This window comes from Phaseolus vulgaris, chromosome 3, assembly GCF_051622355.1.
Source record: "Phaseolus vulgaris cultivar YP4 chromosome 3, ASM5162235v1, whole genome shotgun sequence".
In the NCBI taxonomy this organism is placed as follows: Eukaryota; Viridiplantae; Streptophyta; class Magnoliopsida; order Fabales; family Fabaceae; genus Phaseolus; species Phaseolus vulgaris.
This window is the reverse complement of record NC_143500.1, coordinates 12,415,667-12,436,899: the sequence shown is the minus strand read 5'-3', so window position 1 is coordinate 12,436,899 and position 21,233 is coordinate 12,415,667. Positions and strand designations below refer to the sequence as shown.

The 21,233-nt window shown below is 35.0% G+C and overlaps 1 long non-coding RNA gene across 2 annotated transcripts; it reads right to left on the bottom strand.

The window, feature by feature from the left end:
* LOC150028686 (uncharacterized) lies at positions 1-3,839 on the bottom strand. 2 transcript variants are annotated; one of them, XR_016519184.1, is made up of 5 exons: positions 3,179-3,839; positions 2,492-2,740; positions 1,110-1,189; positions 769-846; positions 1-680 (listed from the first exon to the last, which is right to left on the bottom strand). It is a non-coding gene; the product is annotated as an uncharacterized LOC150028686 (long non-coding RNA). The 2 variants fall into 2 exon arrangements; XR_016519183.1 differs by having other exon boundaries at positions 769-1,189.
* Positions 3,840-21,233: the final 17,394 nt, after the last annotated feature.

Genomic DNA, 21,233 nt, shown 5'->3' with positions numbered 1-21,233 from the left:
TGTTCAAAAGTTTATATGTAATTGAAAATTAAAACACATAAAAAGTTCATACATCCCTAATCAAGTTTAAAATTACAACACATAATTGTTCAAAAGTTCATACATCCCTAATAAGTTTAAAATTAAAACACACATCCCTAATCAGTTTGCTTCCGCTTCCGACACTTGATCCTATTACTTGATTAGGTGATGTGTGACCATCTGCATTGATGAGAAGCTTTTCATTGTGTAGATTCGGTGAAACAGCAATCTCGCACTTGGAACCATTGGAAAAATCCTCTTCCTCCTTAATCAGAGTCTCCCCAGGTTCAATTGGTTGAGGAGAACTTTCAGCATTCAAATTTTCACATGAAGCTTCGACTGATTTCCACTCCCCATCATGTTCCTCACTTTCTTTTTCTGTTGAGAAATTAGTGTGCTCATGGCAATCTCCATCATCCAATAAACATGTCCCATGTTTCAATTGTGGGGTTGAAGGAGCCGGATATTTATCACATGCAGATTGCTCTTTGTCATCATCACCAAACCTGGACACATTTTCTAAATCAATTGACATCGTCCTTTTATGAGTTTTATCTTGTTCATTGCTGTTTGGAGCTGCAGCCCGATTCTAAAGATTCTACAGATTCTTTGACAGGTTTTAGTGATTCAGACAGACCATTTGCCCCAGCATTAAAAGCCTGCATGAAATTTAACCACATTAAAAACTACTTTATTCATTGTATTCTAACAATAAATGTCATCATAATGTTGTCAATGCCGACAAACCTTGTGAACAACATGCTGCCAAATATTTTGGAGCTTGTCCTCAGATAGTGGTTTACTGAGGAACTCAACGGCCCCAAGCTTAAAAACAAGAATTGTAAGTAATTAAGAAGTATCATTGGTTAGAAAATTTAAAGCAAGCACAACACAGCCTTAAAGAAAACTTTTTTCTCATATTCCCATTGTCATGCTTCCTCGTAGATCATTCATCCATTTCAATTGTTTAAAGCTTAAAAGGAAGAAAAGAAGTCGTTATATCATACAAAACCAAAGCAAGCAACAATCACAACACAAGCAAAAGAGATAATGATTCATCGTTTATACTGAAAATAAAAGTTCATTACCTCCACTATGGCAACATGGAAGCCGTCAAGACTACTCCATATTGTTGACAAAGCTTCATTCTCGTCAAAGAAGATAGAAACTGTGCAGAAATTTTCAGGTTTACTTAAGAAACTAAAGGAATAATAAGAATGTACAAGGAAGGGTGTATTGAATGCTTTGAATTTAATGATAAGTAAATGATAGACTTGAAACAATGATAAGTAAAGCTCCTTGCCAAGTACTGCGTAGAAAATGAGCTTGGAGCAGATTATCAAGGCAGATTTAAACTAGTTGAATACTAATCCATCTAGCACATTTTAATAGGACACTGGGGCTTTGGTCCATGTTGATACCCTGTACTTCAGAGTATAACCTTTTATCCTTTTCAAGTTAGAAATTTGAATTGCTACGAAGGTTCGCAAAATAGATACATGTCACATGTGCTATATGAAGTTGAAATAAATTTCAAGTATACCTTCAGAGTGCAACACAATATTGCATCTGTGTCATTACGCTACTATTGTTTTCATGTACAGCATTTAATCTAGGAAATATTTCACAAGTAGATTATTGTCAAACCAAACTTGAACTTGACTAACAAAAGGCCCAAATACAAATCATTGAAACAGAGAGTACCTAAAAATTCACTTAAAAGATAAAAGAAATTATCATCATGTGTATGGCAAGAAGAAAAAAAATAGGAACCTAAAAGTATAATTTATAAGTTGCATAACCTCAATTAAATAAGGTACAAAGAAAATATTTCCTACACTCAGTTGCATAAATTATAAAGAAAATATGCCACAATATCGAAATATTATTTAATAAGCAAACTAAAGTAAGAAAGTGAAGACATTGCTCAACACTTGATTATATATTATACTAAGCATCCTAAACTATATAATAGTAGGAAAAAAAAAGTATCTCCTACATTACAAATATTTAGTAGCTTTCTTAAACATAACAAAATAATAGTGAAGACATAAAATTGTCTTCACGTGTAATTTTAGTCATTTTTAGTGTCAACCATATCCTAAGCACATAATAATAATATAATAATAATAATTTGAAGGATACCTCATGTATATATATCTAGTCATCCCATAAATGTATTGGTATAGGATGAAATGATACTTTGCCATTTTCTATAACGTTTCCAGTTTAATTTACCTGCCCTTTTGATGACCTTCTAAATTTATTTATAGATTAAGAATCAAATTACAGGTATGAACAAATTTTATTAATGATATACTAAAGTACGTTTTCCATGATCAAACTAAGTGTTCCTTACGAAGCAGTTTATTCAATATTCTTACTTCAGAAACTCTGAATAATAGAAGGTCAAAATATACATCCTACAATCATTTAAGAAAATCTCCATAATAATGGATAAAAATACTACCTCATCCGCAATCCTCTTTACTTTTGGAATGTTGGTGCTGAAAGTTTTTTGCATTGCAACCCCAACATCAAACCTTAAAGTATAGTTTGATGGTGCTAAATGGATGGGTCTCAATAGACTTGTTTTATCCAGTGGATAGACTTGTTTTATCCAGTCTTGCCACTGTTCAGCCTCATAATGGGTACGAGCTAAATATAAAAGTATTTGAGAGTCTCTGTTATGATAAAACTTCTGCAAGCAGTTTTAGTACTGCATATAATAAAAAAAATTCATCAGCATTTGATTATTGTCATAAAGACAAGGAACTCTTAAACAATAAAGAGATGGAATCTAAAGAAACGATAAGTTCACCATTTTCACAGCCAAAGCAAAATTCCCCTAAGAAAATGAAAATACAATTCAAATCACATTTGTATTGAACCTAACACAGTGAATTCATAAAGAAAAATTAAACTCATGATGCACTTAAATTGCAGCCGCTATCCCCATGGCACATCATGTGCAACATTGCTAATTTGGTAGAGCCTCAATTTCATTTCAATCAGGTAGTTACAAAAACTTAAAAATCTTATAATATATGAATAAAAAATGAAAAATATTAACAAGAAGCAAATAATCGAATTGAATATACAACAAAAAAACGAGACAATTACTGAACATAACGATTACAAAGAATACAAGGCATACTTGATCTTGGAAATGGAATGTGTGGAATGGATTAAGCGCGAAAGCAATGTCTTCATTTTACGATAATTAAAAATTGAGTTGACGCCTCAGCTCCTGGTACCAGTACATGTCCCTCATCACCTTCCTCATCTACGAAGGCTTCTCTCCTCCCACCATTGAGAAATCAGAAGCATCTTTAGCGTGGAACATAATCGTCTTATCGCTGTCATGCAGGTCCACAACTTCCTCATCATACTCGAATGATACCGTGCAAGCCGACGGCTGTTGCGACAATGACGATTGAAATCGTTGCGAGGAAACGTCCTTTAAGCCGGTAGCGATGGCGGACAAAACAAATGGCGATGTGTGAAGGGAAGGTTTCGCGGAGTGTTAGGTTTTGCGGAGAGTGAGGGTGAAGTGAGAGAGCGCGAGGGTGAAGATTTCGCGGGAGTGAACATTTCGCGAGAGTGAAGGTTTCATGACGGTGAAGGTTTCGCAGGGGTGAGGGTTATGTGTTTGTGGTAAGAGTGAGGGTTTTGAGCAGAGTGAAGAGTGAAGGGAAGAGTTTGAGGGTTTAAGCAGAGAAGAGTGGTGAGTGAAGGATTACATGAGAGTGAAGGGTTTCTGAAGAGTCAAGAGGGTATGAGGAGAGTGAGAGATTCTATTAGTGAAGAGGTTCCGAGACAAATTAATGAGGTTTTTGAAAAAAGAAATTAGAAAAGAGAAATTATATGGAGGAAAAGAAAAGGCGGGAAAGTGTGTATTTCAAAGAAAAATTGTGACGGTTCAAAATGACACTTTTTTAGGATAATTGTGGCGGTCATTAAAATGTCGTATTATACGGATATTTATGGCGGTTATTAATAACCGCCATATTAAAACTGCCATTATATACACAATTTTTTGTAGTGCACTTCACATTCTCCTTTTGAGGTTGTCTATGGGTTTAATCCCTTAACACCTCTTGATCTTCTTCCTATTCTTCCTATTCCCATACTTGATGATGTCTTGTGCAAAGATGGTAATGACAAAGCTTCTTTTATTAAAAAATTTCATAAAGACATCAAGTTGAGAATTGAGAAGAAGGTTGGCAAGTATGCTGAACTTGCCAACAAAAGGAGAAAAGCATTATTATTTGATGAAGGTGATTGGGTTTTGGCTTCATTTGAGGAAAGATCGTTTTCCTACTCAAAGGAAGTCCAAACTAATGCCTCGTGGTGATGGACCTTTCCAAGTCCTAAAGAGGATTAATGATAATGCTTATGAGTTAGATATGCCTGATACATACCTTGGTAGTCATACATTTAATATCAATGGTCTAACTCCTTTTTTTGTAGGTCTCCAGAATTCGTGGTCGAATTCTCTCCAACTCGGGGAGTATGATGGAGATCAAGATCAAGAAGAGGTAGAGGCCAAAGTTGAAGAGGCTCAAGAAGACATTAGCTTACCTCAAAGGCTTACAAGGAGCAAGTTTAAAGAATTAGGAAGTAGTGATAGAATGTTTTCTCTTTTTATAGTATCTTTTGTATAAAAAGTAGAATGTTTAAATATATAGTTTTTAGGAAGGTGCTTAGAGGGAAACATTAGATACCTCTTTTGTAAAGCATCTTTAGGCATTAGTTTAGAATTTTCTAGAAGGTGACTCTTCATGTCTCACTATAGGCGTTAGAAGTGAGTAGCATGAAAGGGACTTTTTGGTTAGCTTGTGGTGCAAGCTTTGTAAGCTTCATGACCGATCCTTGCTCCTATAAAAGGAGGGCTTAGGTCTTTCAAATAATAGAATTGATTTTTGAAGTAATGAAACTCTCCCAAATTGGTGATTGAGTGAGTGAGAATTTGCCTTCTCCTCTTCCTAGTCTCATCTTGAGTGCCTTGGTTCCTCAAGTGGCGGCAATTCACACTTCAAGTGGTGTGTTCATCAACCAAGTTCTTCAACCACATAAGTCTTCTCTATTTTCCATCTTTTTCTTTCATCTCCATGTCCATATGAACTCTTAAAACATGTCTTAGGTTCTTCCTTGCAATTATATTCGGTGCTTTAGCTTTATTTCATGTTTTGTTCGGTTCATCTTCTTCTTTGCTAAATATAATCGGTTCATCTTCCTTCTTTCTTGCTTTTGTTCGGTGCATTTTAATTGTTAGGCACTTTAATCGGTTCAATTGAATTCTTATGCATTTTAATCAGTTCAATTGACAAGAAATGGACTTCCATATGAGTTTTGGTGTGGTGGCTCAAGTTTTGGTGAGTTCTTGAATCAAGAACATTGATCCAATTCTAGAAAAGTGCCTATTCCCTTTCCAACTCAAGTTGATTCCATAAAATGTCAAAGAATCATCTACATCTTGCTATTGAAATCATATCATGCAGGCACGGGAATCCGAGCGAAATCGCTGGTGATGCGACAGTCGGAGCAAGGTCATGGCCCGAGCATCTTGCCGGAAAATGTTGTGAATGTGGGTGCAAGATGAGGAAGCGAACAGGGATCACCATCACGTAGATGCAAAATGAAAGGGTTGTGGGAAGTGGGAGAACCAAGCACCCATCCGCGGAGGTCTGTCAGAATAAGAGCAAGGTCCTCCCAAGCAAGGAACTCTTTATCCTTCAAATCTGGACCCCCTGCAACATCTATCACTGATGGGGATATAAACAAATTCAATGCTCATTTTCGGGATCCAGGTATTATGGAGGAACCAAATTTTTTATGGGAGCTGGGCAAAAATATGGGTGTAGCGTGCCGAGGAGTCGAAGAAGAGGTGGTGCAGGAATACCTAAGTATGGAAGCGAGAGATGATGAGTTTGTGAAGAAACTAGAGGAGGGTGTTAGAAATGGTTATCTATGTTGATTGTCAGCTTGAATATTAGAGGTTTGGGGGGAGGGACTAAATCCAGATACATGAGGCATTTAATTGCAAGGGAGGGAGCATAATTTGTATGTTTGCAAGAAACGAAAACAACGGTTTTCACCGATGCTAGATGCTATTCCTTGTGGGGGGATAATAAAATAGGTTGGATTCATAATGAAGGTGATAATGGAGGAGGTAGCATGCTGTCCATGTGGCATAAAGAAGCCTTCTGTTATGAGAGTCATGTCATGGGCAAGGGTTTCATTGTTGTGGCTGGCCAGCACCTTAAAACTACTCATAGGTGTGTTATTGTGAATGTCTACTCTGCTTGTGCCTTAAGGGATAAGAAGCAACTCTGGGAGGAGATCACCAACATTAAAGCGGTATCTCAGGTTTCGATTTGGAGTATTTGTGGGGACTTTAATGCCATTAGAAGTAGAAGGGAAAGAAAAGGTGCAAGTAGCAGGAGTGATACGTCAAGTGGCTACTCATCTGAGATCGACGGTTTCAATAGGTTCATAGAATCAAATCTGCTACTGGATCTGCCCATAGTAGGTAAGAAATATACGTGGTTCAAGGCAAATGGGTCGGCCAAGAGTAGGCTTGATAGAAGTCTTGTCTCTGAAGAGTGGTTGAACATTTGGCCAATGTGCAAACAGTATGTCCAGTGGAGAGAAGTATTTGATCATTGTGCTTTAGTGGTGAAGACTCTGGATAAAGACTGGGGTCCCAAACTGTTCCGTACCATTGATGCCTGGCATATGGAAAGGGGGTTTTCTGAGATGGTGAAGGAAAAGTGGAAATCCTTTTCAGTACAAGGGGATGGTATCACGAACCTCAAGGATAAGTTGAAAATGTTAAAAGGAGAATTAAAGATCTGGAATAAAGAAGTGTATGGTAACTTGTACACCACTAAGGAGTGTATCTTGCGTGATATTGAGTCTTTTGATAGACAAGACTTGAATGGAGGGCAGGATGACAGAGGAAGGATGGAAAGAATGGAGTTATTGAATTGTTTAAAGGAGGTTGACAGGAAAATAGACTCCTTTATCTGCCAGAAAGCAAGAGTAAGTTGGTTCAAGTATGGGGACTCGAGCACCAAGTTCTACCATTCGTCTCTTAGATGGAGAAGAAGGAGGAACGAAGTGAAGGGTGTAGTGGTTGGGGATCAGTGGTGCGAGGAACCGTGCACGGTTCGAGCTGAAGCAAAAAAGGTGTTTGAGAATAGGTTCAAAGCAACTAGAGATTTTGGGGTAAGGCTTGACGAAGTAGAGTTTAGAACTCTATCTCCAGAAGACAATGAGTGCCTCATTGCTTCTTTCAGAGTGGAGGAAGTCAAGGAAGTGGTGTGGCAGTGTGAAGGAGCAAAGAGCCCAGGACCTGATGGGTTCAACTTTAATTTTATCAGGAAAAGATGGGAGTTCATAAAAGAGGACATCGTCAATGTTATGGCCTTGTTTCATGATATAGGTGTTGTCCCTAAGGGATGCAATGCATCTTTCGTAGCATTGATCCCAAAGGTTAAAGACCCATCTAAGTTGGAGCAGTATCGGCCTATCTCATTAGTAGGAGTTATCTACAAAGTAATTGCAAAAGTGCTAGCTGGAAGAATAAAAAAAGTGATCAACTCTGTAGTTGAAGAAAGCCAATCTGCATTCCTAAAAGGAAGTGGAATACTAGATAGTGTGCTTATGGCGAATGAAGCTTTAGAGGATCTCAAAAGGGGTGGGAAGAGTGGCTTATGCTTGAAGGTGGACTTTGAAAAAGCCTATGATTCGGTCAGGTGGGATTTTCTTTATGATATGCTTTACAAGTTGGGGTTTCATAATAAGTGGATAATGTGGATGCGAGGATGTATGGAATCGTCTACAGTCTCTGTGCTAGTGAATGGGAGCCCAACAGAGGAGTTCAAGCCAACAAAAGGATTAAGGCAAGGTGACCCATTGGCACCTTTCCTCTTTATTGTGGTTGCAGAAGGGCTAGCTGGGCTAGTAAGGCAAGCAACTAAGGCCAGTATGTTGTCAGGGGTTAAGATTGGTAGAGGGGAGGTAGAACTGTGTATCCTGCAATTTGCAGATGATACCCTTTTTCTATGTGAGGAGTCACATAGTAATGTGGTAACCTTGAAGGCGATTCTAAGGGGGTTCGAGATAGCTTCAGGCCTTAAGGTAAACTTTCACAAGTCTAAGATTTCTGGAGTAAACGTTGGTGGAAATGCTGTGGCAAGTTATGCAAAGATGATGAATTGTGCTCAGATGAAAGTCCCCTTCAAGTATCTAGGCTTAGAAGTGGGAGGAAATCCAAGGACGGTTAAGTTCTGGGTGCTTGTTCTAACCAAACTGAAAGCTAGACTCAATGGTTGGAGAGGAAGATTCTTATCTCTGGCAGGGAGAATATCTCTTGTCAAAACAGTTATCTCCTCGGTCCCGCTATACTACCTATCCATTTTTAAAGCACCAGAGTCAATATATAAGAACATAATCAGTATCCAACGGAGGTTCCTATGGGGGTGGGGTAAGGAGAAGAGACCGATACAATGGGTTAGCTGGGAAGATGTATGTAAGTCGAAAGAGGATGGTGGCTTGGGGATCAGAGATATTCGCAAATTCAACCTTGCCCTCTTGGCCAAATGGAGATGGAGGTTAGTGTCAAATGAGGAAGGAAGGTGGAAGGACTTGCTGGCTTCAAAATATGGAATGGTCACAGAAGGATTGCGTATCCCAGTGAAAACACGGTCTTGGTGGTGGAGAGACCTCCAAAAAGTATGTAAAGAGGGAGGAGGTGAAGGATGGTTCCAGCAACATATTGCTTGGAAACTTGGAGGCGACGATAAAGTGAAATTTTGGGAGGATGTGTGGATAGGAAACAACAATCTTCAGTCCCTCTACCCTAGGCTGTTCACTCTGTCCTTGAACCCGGGTCTAAAGGTGAATGAGGTAAGAGAATGGGTATATGCAGAATGGCAGTGGAACTTGAGATGAAGGAGGGATAGATTTGAATGGGAATCCTTGTTGGAAACTAATCTCTTACACTACAAATCCCAGGTAAGGCTGTCAAAAGAACAGAGAGATGTACTGACGTGGGGGGGGGGGGGCGAAGAAGCAGGGTCCTATACTGTTAGTTTAGCATATGAATTTCTAGCGAAGAGGGCCAACAACCCCCATCAGGATGTGTTCAAGCCCCTTTGGAAATTAAAAGTGTTTCCTAATATTATTATCACAGCTTGGAGGGTTCTCCTTGGTAGAGTGCCAACTAGAACGTGTCTGAGAAGGAGAGGGGTAATGCTAAACACAGTTTTGTGTGCTTTCTGCCAAACGAAGGAGGAATCTTGCCAACATATCTTCATTGAATGCCCTTTCGCCCAAAGGGTGTGGACGCTATGCTTTAAGTGGATAGGAATTACGTTTGTACAACACAATGAGCTATCAAAACACTTTGAAAGCTTCTTTTTGCCACACCTGAATAGCAAGCAAAATCTTTTGTGGAAAGGAGTATGGGCTACCATAGTGAGGTGTATTTGGGACCATAGGAACTTGATAGTTTTCAAACAAGGTGTTGTAGATGGGGAAGAGATTTTCATGATGGTCCAGCTCAAGTCTTGGCAATGGTTGAAGCACAAAAGTCACTCTTTTAATTACACTCTTGCTGACTGGATTCTCAATCCAATTATCTGTATTAGAAGTTCAAAGTGAGTGGTTGCTGGTAAGCGGTTTTAGAGGTTCAGTTATCAGAATCAGCTAGCTGGAGTGCTGGACGATAGTTGAGCTCTTGAAGGCGAGCTCTCTGTCTGATATATTGGAATTCCTCCAGTTAAAAGGGGTGATGTGGTGAGGATGTAAAGGTTTTTTTCAACTTTTTTCTCTTGTGAGAAGGTTGTGATGAAGCTGGAGTAGTTGGGCACGAACAGAACATGCCCCTGAGGCTTTTGAGGGATTGACTCTAGTTGTACAGTGGAGGGCCACTTTCAAATTTTCAACCCTGTTATTGTGCAGGTAGCTGGTGCTGTTGATTCACAGGTCAAGAGGTGCAGATCACTTTTCTAAGCACTTATCTTTTTTGGTGCCACGGAGGAGTACCTTTTGCAGGGTTGTTGTGTGCCTTGCCAAAGGCTACTGAGGGGAAGGTGTTTGCTCTGAGCCGTGGCTGCTGGAGGTCAAATACACTCATACCAGTTTCACTGGTCTCTAAGGACTGGATTCTAAATCCACTAATTTGCTGTAGAAGCTTCAAGTAATAGGATGTTGGCGGGTGATTAAATGTGAATTCAGAACTGGAAGGATACATTACCAATATTAGGGGGAGCTTAATGCTGATGTACTTTTAAGGGGTGAAAGGCGTGGCTAGGTGTTGCCACGCAGACCAACTAAAAGGATTTGAAGGTAATGGAAAAGGTGGGGTGCAGGTGGTTTTTCAATTGGGAATGTATTGTTCTAGCTGGAGTATGGACATATTTTATTTTGAAGCAGGAGAGTTTTTTGGTAATGACTATTTGGAATCTGTAGTGGATTGCTTAGGATTTGAGCTCTACTATGTAGAGGCTGGAAGGTTTTGTTTATGACTGTAATAAAGGAAGGTGAAGTGGTAGTGCGGAAGATTATCAGATACTGCCTTGTATTTCTAAATGAAAAAGGGATTCTCTCTGAGGGATTCGCTTATGTATCTATCCTAAATTCTGTCACTGGCAAAGGACTGGCACGTTTGACTTGAAGTCATTCTGGAATTGAGAAAACTTAAGGTGTTGGCAACGTTGGAGTGAGCTTCTGTTTATGCTAAGGTGTCTGATTTAAAGTTGGCTAGGGGCTTATATATGCTATGGTAAGGTCTGATTGGTGCTACCAATGATTGTGCTAATTGACAAGTTTTCTGCATAACTTGGAATGCTATATATCTTTAATATGGTTGCTGCTACAGTCATTTTAATTTGTTAGGGGATGCTGGTGTGCCCTTCGGTGCAGTCCTTAGTGGCTGCAGCTACATGATGTACTCCTCCTTTTTCCAAGGCTACATTGTAGGAAGGGGTGCAGTTTTTTTGTGATTTTTTGTAAGTGCTGGTGTAGAATCTGTAACCAGATTGTTGTTATGGTGCAGATTATACCACATAATGGTTGTTTCTTGTTCTAGACCACAAGGGGGAGTATCTTGTGGGTTTGTATATGGATTAGGATACCCTTAAGTATATCTGTTATTTAATTTATTCATTGCTGATAAAAAAAAAGGTAAGAGTTAAATGGATAAAAAAAATACAGGTGTTTGAGTTGGATAAATTTAGGTTAACTCATTACCCACTAACAAAATATCGGGTTGGGTTATGTTATGCTTTTATAATTTTATATATTAAACCTAATCCAACTCAATTTACTCTTGAACAGATTAGATTAGGTTGAGTCAATTGAGTTAAAATTTTGGAAACTTTTTTTTCTTTTGTTAAAAGTTATAATTTATAAGTTTAACCTAATTAAAAAATAGTATAATTTTTATAAAAGTTAATTCAAGATGTCAAAAAATGCCAAGAAAGCTAATAAGCCAAGTCATATAATTTATTCTATGCATAACACAATTAATTGATAACACAAATTAAGAATGGTTATCGAGTTGGATTTAAAGTTACATATTAAACTCATCATCAAACTTATATAACAGTAAGTCAGTTTGAGTTTAGTTCAAGACTGATCCAATCATAAATGAAACACCATTCAATCTAATTGAATTGGATTAAGTAAATCATCGTTTAATCCGACCAAGTAATCTTCTATATAAGATGAAAGAAAAAATGTTAGAAGAAGAAAGAAAAAATATTGGCACACCAATCTAGTCCATTTTCTGGTCTAGGTACAGGATTCACAATTGTGCTAATTAAAAAATTTCGATTAATAGCTGGAACTGGTCAATGACAAAAATTACGAACACTTGGTATATATTCAATGAAAACACGTGACGTAGGTTTCCTCAGCATTGAGCAAAAGGGCCAAAATAAGCAACTGGTGTTCCCCAGAGTTCCCCTGACCACTTCAATATGATGGATTTCATCACTTTTTTTAGTCAGAATCTCTATTAATTCCTCCCCATTGAAGTGTTTGGAGGAACTCCCGGAATCACTGGTGAACACTCAAAAAGCTAAGTTTATGATTATTTTCTTTCCCAAGTTATTTATAATAGCTATCTTCATTAATTATGTTGAGAGGCTCAGAGTTATTATGGCTAGTTCTAGAGCGTGTTGAACTATAGCAGTACTTGCTTTCGCTGTGTTTTGACAAATAGTCATAGCTTATTTTTCTTCCCCTCTTGTTTGTGATGAAAAAGAAGCTTAGCACAAGTTAAATGTGTTTTAAATTAGGGCTTCCTTAGCCATGTGATTTTCTCAGTGGTTCTTTTGATGAAAATTGGGATGAATTTGGAGATGGAAGTATAGACTTTAATTTCCTCGAACCTATTATCACAATGATATTAGAAGGATTTATGAGAAATTTCAGATTTTTTATATCACTTACAAGTTTTCTTCATTATTAAAAGTTTTTCATTTGCATAAAGTATGTTATTTTTCATGTCTTGTTTCTTTTCACTCTCCATCCACTTGTTGAGCTCTTTTTGTCCTAATAGTGGATGACTGCAGAAGATATTTGAACACTCAAAATTATTAATTACAGGTAGTTGATGAGGATATTAAATCTGTATTAATTAAACTCACTTGTTTATTTATTACCTATTTATACTATCACTACAATAAAACTATTAGATAGAAACCAATTTTATAAACCAAAATAATTAATTACTATAATGACTAAATTAAAAATAATTTTAGAGATTATAATTTCTTTTTTTTTTCTAAATTAGTTTCTATTATTGTTAAATGATTTCTAATTAGCTACCAAGTCAAATTTAGAATCTAAATAATTGGTAGTAAAAATCTTGGTGGCTAATTAGATACTAATTTAAAAACTATTTAACCATAATAAAAACTAATTTAAAAATCAAAATTTTTTTAGTCTCTAAAATGGTTTCTAATTTAATCATTATATATAATAACTAATTATTAATTTTTTTCTAAATTTAGTTTCTATTTCATTATTTTCTTGTAGTGTATTAAATGATGGATTTGGATAGTGATGAAGAATACTCTATGAGCTCATGTTTAGAGGAGATAATATTTGATTATGTTATAATTTTTATACTTAATTTACTTAAGTATTCTTTGTACTGTAACTTTGTTGATATGCTGGATCAATATTTAATTACCATTTTGTTGTCTAAAGTATGACTAAAAGATCCAGCAATGTTTCTGGCTTTCAAGGGCAAGATGGAAGTCGATATAGTAAAAAGGGGTTTTAACTATTTGGTAGCGTCATGAGGAAGCATTGGAAGATGCATTTAATGTTGGATTAGAACATTAATGTCAAATGTACGTCTTGGTTAGGTGGATTAGTAAATTAAAAAAATTCAAAACTTTGCTGCAAGGTTTAAAGGACTTTACAACCTGTGATAATTTAAAAGAAATTGCTATAATTAATATAATTTTTTCTTAAAGTGCAAAATTGTTCAATGCAATAAAACAATGATAATCAATATTTTATTTTAAATTCACCATATTTAATATTTATGTTACCAATGATTTTTTATTCTTATGCATGGAGAAAGATGATATGAAAACCTTAGGATAACATTTTATGGATCACGGACCATAGCATCACGGATGATGGTGATGGTGATGGTATGAAAACCTTAGGATAACATTTTATGGATCACGGATGATAGCATCACGGATGATGGTGATGGTGATGGTGAAGTAACTTCTAGATTTTAATAAGATATATACTGGACAATCTTTAAAAAATAGGTGAAACTCAAATATAAAAATAAAATTTTACTATGTTTTAATGTTTTGTCAAAGATATTTAACCATTTTAAAGATGTTTTGTTGTTGCAAAAATAATAGACTATGTTAGGTTTAGACCTCAATTTGGACTGTGTACTTTAAAAAACTTATGAGAGTCTAAGGTAGAATGATAACAAGTTGAGTTTGAATGTCTTAAAAATCCAAAAATAAGAAAATAAAGGAGGAAAAGTGGAAGAATTCAAAAATATTCATTAGACAATAGGATGGACAAAGAGTCTCAGTGTTATAATTGCTACAAGAGTGGTTGCCAAAAAAAATATTGCTCGAAAAAGAATAGAAATGAGAAGGGGAAAAGTTCTCATTTTCAAAGAGAATTTATGAACGTTGTTGTTGTGTCTTATGGTTATGAGTCCACTTGAGAGTTGGTGGCATTTCTCTATGTCATGGACACAATTTGCACTTATCACACACTATAAGAAAATCATTAAATGTCAATTAAATTAGAGATAAAAATAATTAATCATTATATTAACTAAGTTAGATACTATTTTATAAATTACAAAACTATTGATATCTAAAATAGTTTTTATTATTAATAAAAATTATAAAGTAGTTTCCAAATTGGTATCTAACATTAACTACTAACTACTTTAGATTATACTACTTTAAACTGGTCACTATCTTGTGTCAACTAGAGATTCATTTTACTCCTTTTGTGTTTGGACAATCATTATCCATTTAATAGAGTTCATATAGTAAGGGGAATTAGAATATGCGACCATGTGTTTTTACAGTGGCTAGTTGAGCAATAAATGAAGATATTGAATCGGTATGTAAAGAATCCATATGATGTAGAAGTATCTAATATTGAGAGGTACATTTGAGGAAGAAATTGAGTTTTCTACAAAGTATATGTCAGAGGTAGAAGTTGTAGGGGTTCCAAAGTCTCGACATAAAGGAAGGAAGGCAAAGGCACACAAGGTATAAAGGTGGTTAAAAAATATCAACATGAAGTTCTCCAAGGACATTTGTATATATTAAACAATACTAATGACATTCTTACTTACATAGATGCACACAAAGTGTTCTTCAAGTCAATAAACCCTCGTGCAAATGAAAAGTGGTTGTTAATTGAGCATAACAAAACCTTTTTAAAATGGTTTAAAGACAAAATTGATTAAGAAGATTGTGATGAGGAATTAAAATGGTTAACATGAGGACATAACTTTGATGGCATGTCATGGATATTAAAATGTTGTCTTTTTATACAAAGATAGAAGATAAAAAAAGTACTATGTAGAATAACAGTGTCACCCTTGAGGTAGAGTCTATGCAGTTTGCTAGTTCAAAGAAATCTAGGAGTCATTGAAGAAATCTAGGAGGTTGACTACGTCAAATTTAGAATGCCTGTATTTAAATGTAAATAAGTTGATAGTAACACAAGAGTGCATGTTGATGACTTACCAAGTAAAATAGGTATTTTATGTGAAATATCATTCTAATGAAAGAAGGTTAGATGTCCTCCAAGAAAGGATTGAACATGATGCTCATGACCATGATGACTCAAGACTCCAAGCTATAAAAAAATTTTCATTCATAAGATGAATACCTCCTTTGAATGAAGAAGATGATGATGAAGTACATGCTACACGTAATGATCATAATGAGGGAATACGGGAGAACATTATGAAACTTCCACAATAGAAATAAGTTATGTTCATTTTTTAGTTTTTCATTTTAATATTAACAATGATTTTGTTTAATTTTAATATCACGCTTGAAGATATTTTTCTATTTTACAGTTCAAATGGCTTAGACATTGAAGACGATTACAGAAGCAACACGATTGTGACATCTAGCTATTAGGCGCCTGGATAATGCTAGAGTTCCAATTAACATAAACCCTCAATCTAGCAGATCTCCATGCCCTAATCATGTTCAATTTGTTAGTTATTTAGGTGTCTTAGCTCGACCTAAAGGTGTCTATTTTGGTACCTAACTGGGATCATATGATGAAATATTTGTGTAAGTTATTTATTCAAAGGTTATGCAATTTTAGTATTGAAAATGTGTAATGTTTAATGATTTATAATGAACTAAATTTATTTTATTTTGTAGACAAACTTTGAGTTTAAGAGTTTTAATTTCATTCGGAACAAGATGTTGTCATCAATAGCTAAAAAATGAAAGCAATTCAAGATGAATTTGACAAGTTTTAATATTTATGACGAATACAAAAACATGTTCCCTTGTGAGAAATATGGTATACACGATGAAACATGACAAGTATTTATTTAGATTCGATACGATCTCCCATGGTAGGTTTGTTTATGTTTCATATTACACTTTATTGAATCATATAATGAAATTTATCATTTATTTGTATTATTTATGTACCATAAAAGTGGAAGAAAGCTCAAGACATTCAACAGAAGAATACTACCCACATCGTTTGTCTCGGGGATCATATGATTTGTTGGGAAAAAATAATGGAAGATAAGATAAAGAGCCTGAAAGAGACATATTCTTTTGAAGGAGTTCTTTCTCCTTCATCCCTTCCTAGTCGACATGAAAAATCGCAGTTGGCTTAAACTAAAGCAATAGGACAAATGACATCTAAGAAATCACTAGAGAGTGCTTAACAAATTGTAAGTTGATAAGATTTTGATAATTATATCTTATATTTTTTGCATTACATATTTAATGAAAATAACATATTGTGTTATTATTTTGAGGATGCCCTAATTGAGGAAAGCTAACAAAAACTTCTTGTTTCTTAGGGTCATCTTGACATATTGACCACTACTATTGGTACTAAAAAGCAGTTTGATCGAGTGCGTATTGCTAGTTTTAGTGTGGGTGTGCATCAATATCTTTACAATGCTTTTGTAGGATCTAAGTCGAGAGATGATGGATAAACTAGCTGCACAATTGACACAAAGATTAATACAACAATTAACTAAGTAAAGAAAACCATAAGTAACTAATGAGTTGAGACATGAGTTCAACCAATGCTTGGATTCCATGGGCATCTCCTAACAACATAATATGATCCAACTAGATGTACTTTCAATTCATGTTCGTGTTAGAAAAAAAAATTACTTATGTTGTTAAAGACTTAAAAGAGGAGGAAACACACATTAATATCTCATATCGACGTAGGTTGTTTGTTGGAGAAGATCCTCATCGTCTGGTAGCCACTGGGAGATTGTATCCAAGAGGGTTAACCATACATATTGTGCTTATGCATGATGATTCCAATAGAGTGGTGGTTGAAGAAGTTAGATATGCGAGTGTTTTAGTTCTAGTGCCCATAATAGAGGTTCATTTAGTGGGAAAGGCACTTGGAACCTTCCTTGCATGACCTACACATATAATTAAGGTCATTTCAAAAAATAATCAGGTATATTTCATAAATTTCTTTTCATGTTATTTAAATTGATGCATAATGTTTTTTATTATGTTTTACAAGACCTTAGAAGGAGACAAAAGACCCCAGTTGCATATGATTTTAGCCTTTATCCTCAACCAAAAGTCCACCAAAATATAATCCAATTGAGGATTTAGTCAAGGTTTCACATGATTTGTTTCAGACATCTTGTGTCATTCCTTGGGATGTAACAATATTTGATGTACATCATTGTACATAAACATGCAAGATGTCTTTGAAATCATTCAGGGTAATTAAATGGTGAATATTACAGTCATTCAACTATGGATGATGTGCGTACAATTTAAATATATATATATATATATATATATTACTTATTTAACTTATGTTTCATGAGATCAACCATTGCCATTGTTATTTGTATTAACAATGTAGGTATATAAATCAATTAATTTTCAACACTAAGAATGCTGAAATCTCTTATTTTCTTTAGCCTCAATCTATACAAATGTTTGGGAATACAAAAAAAGAATATCAGACTTACATTCAACGGTGGTTTAATGAATCCGGAATGAAGATTTACACAACCCATTTTATTAATGTGTAAGTAAAACTCACTACATGTGGATGTTACATAATTAATATAACATCTCTAATCAATTATTTTTGTTTAGGTCTCATTGACAATTGATGCTTATTTGTCATGCTAACAATACCGCCATGTGGTTTTGCTCATTACATAGAAAGCCAAGTGCAAATATGAAAGTTATAGTATATGGGTATGTTTTAACACTACTATAGATAAGGCTTTTAACAATGGTTAAAAAGGTTTTAAAAAACGATTCTAGAACCATCATTTTCAACATATCGTTGTAAGTTGTGCAGTTCAACAACGACTTGGGCCGTCGTCATTTGAAAGAATTTTAACGATGATTTTAATACAAATTATCTTCGTATGTGGATGATTTAATGAACAAAAGTTGTAAGGGTGGTAGGATCGATAAGGGGTGGGAGGCAACAAATGGACTGGTGAAGGGGCACGAGAATGCGATGGTAGTAAGACTCAACAAACACAAAACCATGAATTTGGGTGGCTTGAGAGCATTGGTGCAAGATGAACAAACCTAAATAATTACAATTTGGTCGACGATAGTGACAGAGGTGTGCATTGGGGAAGAACTGGAGAAAAAAGTGAAGGCGGTGAAGAAAATGGTCACATTTGGGTTTATAGGTGCACAAACGACAACAACTATGTATGTAACTGTCATTAATTCCTCCTTTCGCAACTTTTAATGACGATTCCTGAAACTAATCGTTGTTGTTTTCCAAATTTTGATTTTTCTATGATGGTTCTAGCCTAACCATTGTTAAAAAGTTCAATTTATTTACAAAAATTAAAACCATTTTTTTACGACAATGACTACTTAACAATTGTTAATTGCAGTCGTTAAAATCAAATTTTGTAATAGTGTAATTACGAAATAACAAGTTGTAGTTCATATAATGCATTGTAAATAATAACTTTTATTTTAGTGTTATTAATGTATATAATGTCTTAGGTGGTAAATCTAGTTCATCGTCACATAATCTACGTTGAATTATCCTAAGGTATTTATTTCTTCATTGAAACTATTAAAGTCATTATTTTTACTTTATAAACAAACTTAGTTTAATTTCATATACTATTACAAAAGATAAGGAAATTAATTTTGAACGTGGTTATTATGTCATGCATTAGATATGGACCATAACTCATGACAATATTATTGATTCTTAGAAACAGTTATTAAAACACCTTAAATACTCTGAAAAAGTCTATTAAGGGTTTCTTATATGTTATTTTGAGAAGAAACTAATTCTTTTAAATAATTGCAACATATTACATTCGTTCGATGTAAGAGCGAACATATTACATTAATTATTTAACAAGTATCTACAAAACTAGCCTTTTGAATGTGGATCTATTTAGTAAAATAATCACATATCCCATTCAATGCACTTTTAAAAACAACTCATTATTTACGAGATGATTTTTCTTTATTTTCAAAAACTTGCTTAAGTGTGCAAGAGAAACCTAGGATTACAAAATAAATTGCCATTTTTTCATATAACTTTCTACCATTTGATTGCCAGTGTATGTTTGCTCAATTTATTTTTGTATGATAAAAAGTTTCAAAAGCATATTATTAAAATTAATATATTGGTATATATCTCAAAAAATTGGTGAAATGTGTTGATGTGTGTTGATTTTCAATTACACATGTTTTTATAGTTTGCAATTGGATTAAAAAATTTAATTAGCAAGATAAGGTAATAACTCAGTCAAGATTGTCACTGGACATGAACTTCACCAAGTGGTTAAGTAAGTGTGAAGGTTCCCTTCAAAGGACAAAGAGAAAAAGACACACTCAATGAATTAGTGAACACGAAATTAAACATGAGAGTTGATAGAGAATTTGCGGAAAATGGAAGATAATTGAAAGAGATAAAAGAGAAGGAATCTTAGGCGGATGAAGCATTCATGGAGGTGGAAAGGTGGGAGGAATCATGCCACTTGAGGGAGGAGAGCTGCAAGATGAGTGAGGAAGGGAGTCGTCATTTGCAACATTCTCTGTCTAGATATGACTCAGAGGAAATTTACAACACTCGGAAATTCACTTAAACAGAGTTTCTTTACTTCCAATTCAATGTGATTTACAAGAGAGCAAGACACTCTATTTATAGTCTAAGGTGTCTTGGGGATTAAGAGAAGCACATGGGAAGGGGGCATGAATGTGTTGCACATGGAGAGCTTCTTCTAGACGGTTTTTTGACCATGATGGGGTTATTTTTTTTATTTTTTTTTACCAAAATGGAGTCCGTTTAAAAAAATTACAAATTTAGGCAAGTCGTGCCTAATTGGGACAACTTCATATGCAGAAGTCGTCCCAATTAGGCACGACTTCTACCATGTCATACTAAAGTCGTGCCAACTTGGTACGACTTCTGCCCTGTCATACTGAAGTTGTGCCAACTTGGCACGACTTATGCCCTGTCATACTGAAGTCGTGCCAACTTGGCACGACTTCTGCCACGTCATAATTTTTTAATTTTATTGTTTATATATTGGGTAGTAAGTTATGTAATGTTAAAAATTAATTTCTTCTCATCATTACGTGTTCTGTAAAATCATTACTTCTTAAGTTATTTATTTTGCAAATTCACAACAATAATTCTCTAATTATTTTCCAAATATAATAATTTTTCATTTATCTATTTATTTTCAAATTCAATAACAATTTTCTTCATTTTTTAATTAATCAAATAATCAAGTTATTGTATTACATTACCGTCAAACATGATTCATACACGATTATCCAATTTTTTGTTCCTTAAAACTACCACTCTTAGAAAATTATGTATCAAATTAATTTTTAACATTACATAACTTACTATCCAATATATAAACAATAAAATTTTAAAAAAAATGACGTGGCCGAAGTCGTGCCAACTTGGCACAACTTCTGTATGACAAGGCAGAAGTCGTGCCAAGTTGGCACGACTTCAGTATGACAGGCAGAAGTCGTGCCAAGTTGGCACGACTTCAGTATGACATGACAAAAGTCGTGCCTAATTGGAACGATTTCTGCATATGAAGTCGTGCCGAATTGGCACGACTTGCCTAAATTTGTAATTTTTTTAAACGGATCCCATTTTGGTAAAAACCAAAAAAATAACCCCATCATGGTCAAAAAAACTCTTCTAGACACTAGGTTAAAATATGGGCTTGGCACAAGCCCAATTTGTGCTATTTAAAACCTATTATACCAAAATATAAAACAGAAAAATAATTGGTCCTTAGATCCAATAATTTGTGTTATGCTCTTTGTAATCCTCCAAGACATAATGGATTCTGAATCACACTGACTATGGGTTGAGTCTGACCTAGTCCTAAATCCTATGTCATGCTCTTGGTCACCTTTCCAAAAAATTGGACTAACTCAATAAATAATCTATCAGTTAGGATTAGG